Source organism: Manis javanica, chromosome 5 (genome assembly GCF_040802235.1).
Source record: "Manis javanica isolate MJ-LG chromosome 5, MJ_LKY, whole genome shotgun sequence".
Taxonomy (NCBI): domain Eukaryota; kingdom Metazoa; phylum Chordata; class Mammalia; order Pholidota; family Manidae; genus Manis; species Manis javanica.
Genome location: NC_133160.1, coordinates 117,688,916 through 117,696,145, shown reverse-complemented (window position 1 = coordinate 117,696,145; position 7,230 = coordinate 117,688,916). Strand labels below are relative to the sequence as shown.

The following is a 7,230-nucleotide window of genomic DNA, read 5'->3' as shown; positions in this document are numbered from 1 at the left end:
GGGAAACAGTGAAGTACCACATAAAAGTTACCCAAATTTAACAATGAATTTCTGATATTCATAAATTGCTATATTGAATTATCTAACCACTAACAAAGGTGTGAATTAGTATCCAATTTACCTAGGAACTTAGTGAAGACTAACTCTTCCTTCTTTCTAGTTAGTAAGTTCAAAAGAAAGCATCTATTAAGAAATAAAGCCCTTAAAGACTCGAAGGAAATATATTAAATTCCAAAACATAGGCACCCAGTTTTATGCAAAATACAAAGTACTGAGCTTCTATGGTTATTTGACATTAAAAATCAGGACAATTGATTTATCATATAAAACACAGGATTACTGGGTTTCCCGAATATTTTAATATTCTTCAAACTTCAAATATTCTAAAGTCAATGGAATCAGAGTACCATTTAAAATCTGTAGGACATCTTTGACGTCAATGATGACTCCAATTTTATTATGCCATTTCTTACCATTTATTAGACGAACACAGGAAAATTTTGGTAAGATGGTATCATTTTTGGCTTTGAGTTGTTCCCTGTTGGACATGTACTTGTTGAAACAGGGTGGACAGTGTCCTACAGAAACATTTTTACCCTTTCAATTTATTTCTATGTTTGGTTTACTCCAGCATACATTTCCCTTTGTCTCATTCACATCTGCCTAGACTAACACTGGCAGTAACATTTGATGGCTCCATTTGTTTCCTGGTGACTCTGCCTCACAGGAAACAGATTGTAAAGTCACCCTGTGAAGTTTGCTCTTAGTGTCTGTGGGGACAGATATGGGCATTATTTTCAGTTCCATAATATGATCTCATACTTCACATTTAGAAAAACAACTGGAGGATTTCAGTTTGTATAAATACAACGGGGCTCTAGAAGCACACATCATCGCTTAAGCTTCAGAATTTCAGCCCCTCTGACTCTTGAGTCTCATCTTGGGTAAAAGGTAATATATCGGCATACAAACTAATATGTTGTCCTAGTCTAATCTTAAGTTTGTGAAAATTAGTTGAATATATAAAATGTATATTATTTATTGATAAAGAATCAATAACTATATGTCATTATCTTGGTGCCTCTTAGTTGACTGCAATCATAGCACAAAACAAATGATATAGCAAATGGGCATGTGCTCTGTCTTCTCTGTTGGTGGGACATCCTACATGCCTTTTTACCTCCTAATATATGATGTCCACTTTGTTAATAATATTTTTTGGTCACTAATTTCAAGATGAAACAAATTTTATAAGAAAATGATTTCTTGAGTCACATAAATTGTCTTCTGGTAAATTTTGTGTACTCTTGAAGATTTGAGTAACCATTTTCAAAATTACTTAATTCCCTTCACTAATTCATCTTCTATTACCTCTTTGGTGTCTCATTCATTAAGTTGTTTTTGTGCATAATTGTGTGTAACAGACTATGCTAATAATTCATTTTCTTTGAAACATTTTCATTTCATTTGTAATTTTGATGAAAAATGGTTTTTCCTCTTTCAACTATTTCATTGGGTCCTTTGGGAAATATTTTTTCAAAGCCATTAAATTATCTATCTGTATCTATATGTATGTGGATCTATTTATCTTTGTAAAAGACCATTTTCTGTGAATTTCCCTCAGCCCTCTATTTTCAATGAAATTTCAGTTATAAGCAACCCTTTCAGTTATATCCTTTTTGTCATAATGTGACTTACCATTTGGTCTGACTTTTAAATAACAGAAAAACTCACGAGTCAGTATACAATGTTCACAGTTTGTCTCCTACCTCAGTACAAAGTATAAATGAATGAGACAACTTTAACACATAAAGAGCAAGGGAAGTATCACCATTCCCAAGTTCTGCTTCCTGTGTTAGAGACTTAATCCTTTAACAGAATAGTTTATTCTATCCCTAGATAAAAGTTATACTGTAATATTCTACCAAACTGATGCTTCAGAAAGATGAGGAAAAGAAGTCTTTACCCAATTTTTACTGTATACTTTGCAAAATCTTTATATTTAGATGATTATCATTCAGAAATAAAAAATCTGCCTGATTCTCCTCCAATAGCCACAGAATAGGCTCACTTGCATATACAGAATTATAAAAACATTAAGGAATCCAAGATTAGGTCACTTGTATTAAGATTATTTGGAAGATTAAATCATCTTTACCAATTCACTTTCTCAAAGGATCTACAAATAATTTTCCTGAAATTCCTTTTCAATTAGAATTTTCTCTACTCCCTGTCATTGATTTTCTCATACCAGGGTTACACCATATACATAATTCTCAAGCCACAAACCTGGCTCATTTTCAATAACTCGATTATAAAACCAGTGTCTACAGTTTGTCATTCTACTTTCTCAACATTTCTTTCAATTCTGCCCTCATCATTATCCTAACATTCTTTACTTATCAATGTCCCCTACTAGTCTCTCAGTTTCATGATGTCAGGAAATGTGTTTTGATGGTCTTTGTACTTCTAGTATGTTTCACAAGGTTCCGGAGCTGTGATCAGTAGCTGGTTGGTAAATGTAGGAGTGAGTGTGCTACTAATTTTTCACACATGCCTTCACAGGACACTGCCAGATATGAAGATCTTTATCTTTGCCTTCATCATGGCTCTCATGGTTATCATGGCTGTAAGTATAACAGGAAATATTGAAGAACATGTTCTCAGTAATTGCCCAAAGATTCTATTTCTTGTGGCTTATATATGCATTGACCTGAATATGGCTTTATAAATTTTAATGATTTTTAGATGGGCATTTTCCTTGAACTCACTTGCATAATGTCATTAAGGTCTTAGAATGAATCTGAGTGCACACACAGACACTCAAGTCTAATTAGCTTCATGTGCTGGGCAATTTTCAGATAAGCACTGTAAAGATGTGGGGCCAAGAGGGTAATAAAAGACACTGAAATATTAAAAGCTCTACACCTACTAAATGTCAGGAACTCCCTGCTTATATGTCATTTTCTACTGTGCGTCCCAGGTAAAACTGGATTTCTCTGAAGCTCTTTCTGGCTCATTCTTCTCCCCCCTCTTTGTTTCTTCTTGTATTAAACATATGGCTCCTTTTACTTTGGCATTGTTTGTGGCTAGATACTGGGAAATAGTTAAATAAAAATAATCATCAACTACAACAAGTTCTAGTGGGAGTTTTAAAAACAAATTGGTTATAGCATTACAGTTTATCACATCAGCACAATAAATATTTGAAACTATGTAGCCTTAAACTATTTAAAATATATCAAAATGAAATCATTTCTGTTCAGTACATTCAAAGGCTAGCTTTTCATTTCACTTTCTACCATGATAGATTTTCTCCCCTTACACACAAAAAAGAAATTTGGACCAGTGCAAACTGATAGTTCAATGTAGCAATTTAGTTTGAGCAGTACTCTACCTTTTAGTCATTTTAAAGGTGTTATTAAACAAATAACACTTGTTTAGTGTATCAGTTACCTAAGATTTTGCCTCCATTTAGTTTAGACATAATTGTGAATTCTAAGTGCACTTTTAAATTCAACCTGGACTTACAAAATTAAGATGCTCATCATTCTCTTCTTTTCTTTTTTTTCAAGAGTGCTGATGCATTTGACGGGGTAAGGCACTTTCATTCATTTGAAAACTTGACAATTAAACATGAATTATAATGTTAATCCATAATCCATTCCTTATTTGAATAGATTCATCTTTGTTAATAGAGTATGACTGTGTAAGCATTCTCATGATGAGAATTAGTGGAAATGTATTTTCTTTGAATATTTATTCTAAAAGAAAAATCTATTCTTATCTCTGAGGCATCTCTGTGATGAATGGCTAAAGCAAAAGGTTTGGAAAAACAATCATGGAGAGAACATATGAAATCCTACAAACTTCTATATCCTAATTTTAAATGGAATTATTATGATGTATTTGCTGTGCCCTTGTCTCATTTCTCTGCAATTTTCTCTTTCCTGTTGTTGTGCAATAGGTTAACTACTTCCCCAATCCGCCAGGGTCACAATATTCATCATTCGCAACATATAGTGACAACCAACCATCCTCTGGGTTTCGATTTCCTTTCTTCAGTAATTAGTAACCACAGGACATGATGACAGAGGTAAGCCAGGTCTAGTGACATTTATATTCCACAGAGGTATCAATGGTGACAGATAAACAAAAATAAACAAAAGCAAGCTCTCAAAAGAAAAATAGCCCCATGGAAAAAACGTACCAGAGAGAGCTCTCCTCAAATGTACTTAGTCATCTAATGTCTCTGGGTTTTTGGGCTTTTGTTTCTGTTTTTGTATCCTGGTCCAACCTACTATTTCATGACCTTGAATTCTGCCTAAACTTTTCTGAACTTCCAGTTTTTCATGGACAAAAAAGGTATTATTATCATACTTAACACTGTATAGAATTCATAAGACCATAAAAGACATAGTTCATAAAAGCCCTTGATGAGAATCATATATAACTGACTGCAGACTGCCCTGCACTAAATCTGCACCTGGATAATTTCTAACATTTTCTTCCAAAATGTAATCTTTGGAGAAGCTGCACAAGGGCCATCTGGGAATCTGCCTCAAATTTCACATGTGAGTCTAACCCCAGACCTATTGCTTCAGAACCTACATTTTAATAAGCTTCCCATATGATTCATGAGAATATGAAATTTCAAAAGCTTTCCCTTGGGGTTTCTGAGGAGTGGTGAGGATGGGGACCATTGTTCTAATATGCCACCAACCAAAAAAATCAGGAAATATTCCCAAATTCCTTTTAGAAAGTGAATGTCATCTAAAACAACTTTATTTCCCAAATTTTATGAGGATTAAGTATCTAGATACAAAATATAACAATATTTTTGGAGATAGAAGAAGACTGTCTTATAGTTCCAAGTTGAAATAGTTCCTAAAGATTTCATTTATTTTCAAAAGGACATAGAGAATTCATTCAAATTGAATTACCTGTTGCCATTAGTGAAAGGGTAAAGAGTTTCTGAACTTGAACCCACACCCACCCCTGCCAACATGTTGGGCAGCAGTTGAAGATACTTGATCAAATAAGGATACATTAAAAATGTTATTTAGGAGACATTAATGAGGATGAAATGTGTAGGCTCGATCTCAGAGGAGGGGTGAGGCCACTGAAATAGTTGGTGATAAAAGGGTTAAAAGAATTATAAGAAAGAGGCTTTAAGAAAAAGCAATCAAGAGATTGATGATGGATTGAATGAAAGACCAAATGGGCAAAGCCTCACAGAAAAGAAGTGTACTCCGGTTATCAGAACTGGATTAACAGCTAAAAGAGATAAGTAATAAGCCTTTCAGCAATGCCACAATGCTGCCTCCCTATCTGTTTCTCTATTTTTTAGACAGAGAATTTTGCTTTGTGCACATGTTTGTGTGTTTTGAGTAGGGAATGTTAAGAAGATAATTTGAAAAAAAAAAGATTATTTGGAAATGTTAAATTTGAAAGAAGAGCATTCAAATTGAAAAGCCAAGTAGGCTAAAATGCAGAACTGAACCACTGAACCTCTTGTAAGAAGTGCCAAGTGGAGAAAGAAAGATCAAAGAAATTCATCCAATGAAATTTTCTATATGCTCCATATGTTCCATATTTCTTAACTCCCTGAGTGACCAGGGAAAGAAAATGCTTGGTATATAATTAGGCTATGAGATATGTAGACCTGGAAATAAAGGAGTTCTTGAAAAACTTGAGAAAAAATAACTGGAAATTAAGTTCCTTGTGTTCCTGTCATAGGAAATAAGGGCCCAAGTGAACTTTGTACTCATTGAGCCTTTGGATATTTCTTGGCCACATCAAGAGCCTGCAGAGATGTAGCTACTGCAAATATAAATGCCACTAAGTCAGAGTCGGTGCCCTTGATGGCTTATTAGCAAGTCTTAAAGATGGATGTAAAAGCAAGCCATTGTCAGGCAGAATATCCCTTGTAAGGAAGTGATGTGAGTGGATAGGTTATTTAGGTTTTATGCAAGCAGGAGAGTGGCAGGTAAAGTGACAGGAGTGCAGACAGATGACAAAGCAGTCCTTTTGGGAACTGTCAAAATAATTTAGGATAAAAAATAAGAGCTGCAACTGAGAAAGGAGTAGTATAGAGAGCAGCAAGTGGAGTCTGATTGCCTAACTACTTTAGAATCATTTTCATAAAGGTTTTTCTGTGAATGGTTCTAATAACACACAGTTTTTGGTCAGGGATCTTTTTCAAATGTCAAATTAAAAAGTATTCAAATTTAGAAAAGGAAAGCCTTTTTTTCAGAACACACACCATTGCATAAGGGAGATACCTCAAATATTAGAAAACTGCATGCCTCTCAACATGAAACAGGAAAGGCTTTTCTTTAAAAGGGTAAAGAGAACTGAGCAAAGATTCGCAGAAACGTTAAGTGAAATCTGAGCTGGAGGGGGAAATGACCAGGAGGGTCTTATTATAGAGAGTGTCCTCTCTGCTCAGCTGCTTCTGCACATTCCATTTTTAGTGCCTGTTCAGGCTTGGGGCAAGCAGGGTTCAGAGGCGAGAGAAGCCTGACTAAATACTTGGTCAACACAAAGCAGATGGTAACAAATGGGAGCAGCTGTGAACACTTGGTCAGTGACTGAAGAATCTGTCTAGAGATCACTCAACAGCCACAGCAAAGAGCAGCATAGTTATTAACTGGGTTTCATCTATAGTTCATATTTAATACAAAGAATGTTTTCTCTTTATCCACAGGCTTGGCGAGAAGTCCTACTTGCTCTCTTTCTCCTGATGAATCCCTACTCGAAAATTCTTTAACCAATCTACTAACATCTTTTTAGCCTTCCATATAATAAACACATCCAAAGTACTTTGAGATCATGTTTCAAAACAATTCAAAGGAGTGCAGCATTATTGGTATTATGTTCTGCATTACTTGGAATTTTCAGATAATTTGACCCATCAGAAATTTCCAGCCTTTCAAAAATGAAAAAGAAAATCCAATCAACTAGTGTTACATGAACAACACACCTGAAATCAATAACCAATAGTGTTACAATAATAGTACTGGTATTTTGTGAACTATTTGATTTCTTCTTCTTTGTTCTCTGTGTTAACTGCATTATAAAAATTAAAAAAAAAACGCTTGTCGTGTTATAAATTGATCTATCAAGCATATATGGTTACCCCATCGTATCATTTTTTTCGGGCAGCTGTAACAAAGTCTCAAATGGTGGCTAAAAATAACAGAAACTTATGTGCTCCTCGTTCTCTCT

At 34.6% G+C, this 7,230-nt stretch overlaps 1 long non-coding RNA gene across 3 annotated transcripts; it reads left to right on the top strand.

Moving 5' to 3' along the window:
- Positions 1-877: 877 nt before the first annotated feature.
- On the top strand, positions 878-6,991 carry LOC108398618 (uncharacterized). 3 transcript variants are annotated; one of them, XR_001853467.3, is made up of 6 exons: positions 878-951; positions 2,566-2,629; positions 3,576-3,596; positions 3,968-4,096; positions 4,534-4,574; positions 6,710-6,991. It is a non-coding gene; the product is annotated as an uncharacterized lncRNA (long non-coding RNA). The 3 variants fall into 3 exon arrangements; XR_005062454.2 differs by having other exon boundaries at positions 4,531-4,574; XR_001853466.3 differs by lacking the exon at positions 4,534-4,574.
- Positions 6,992-7,230: the final 239 nt, after the last annotated feature.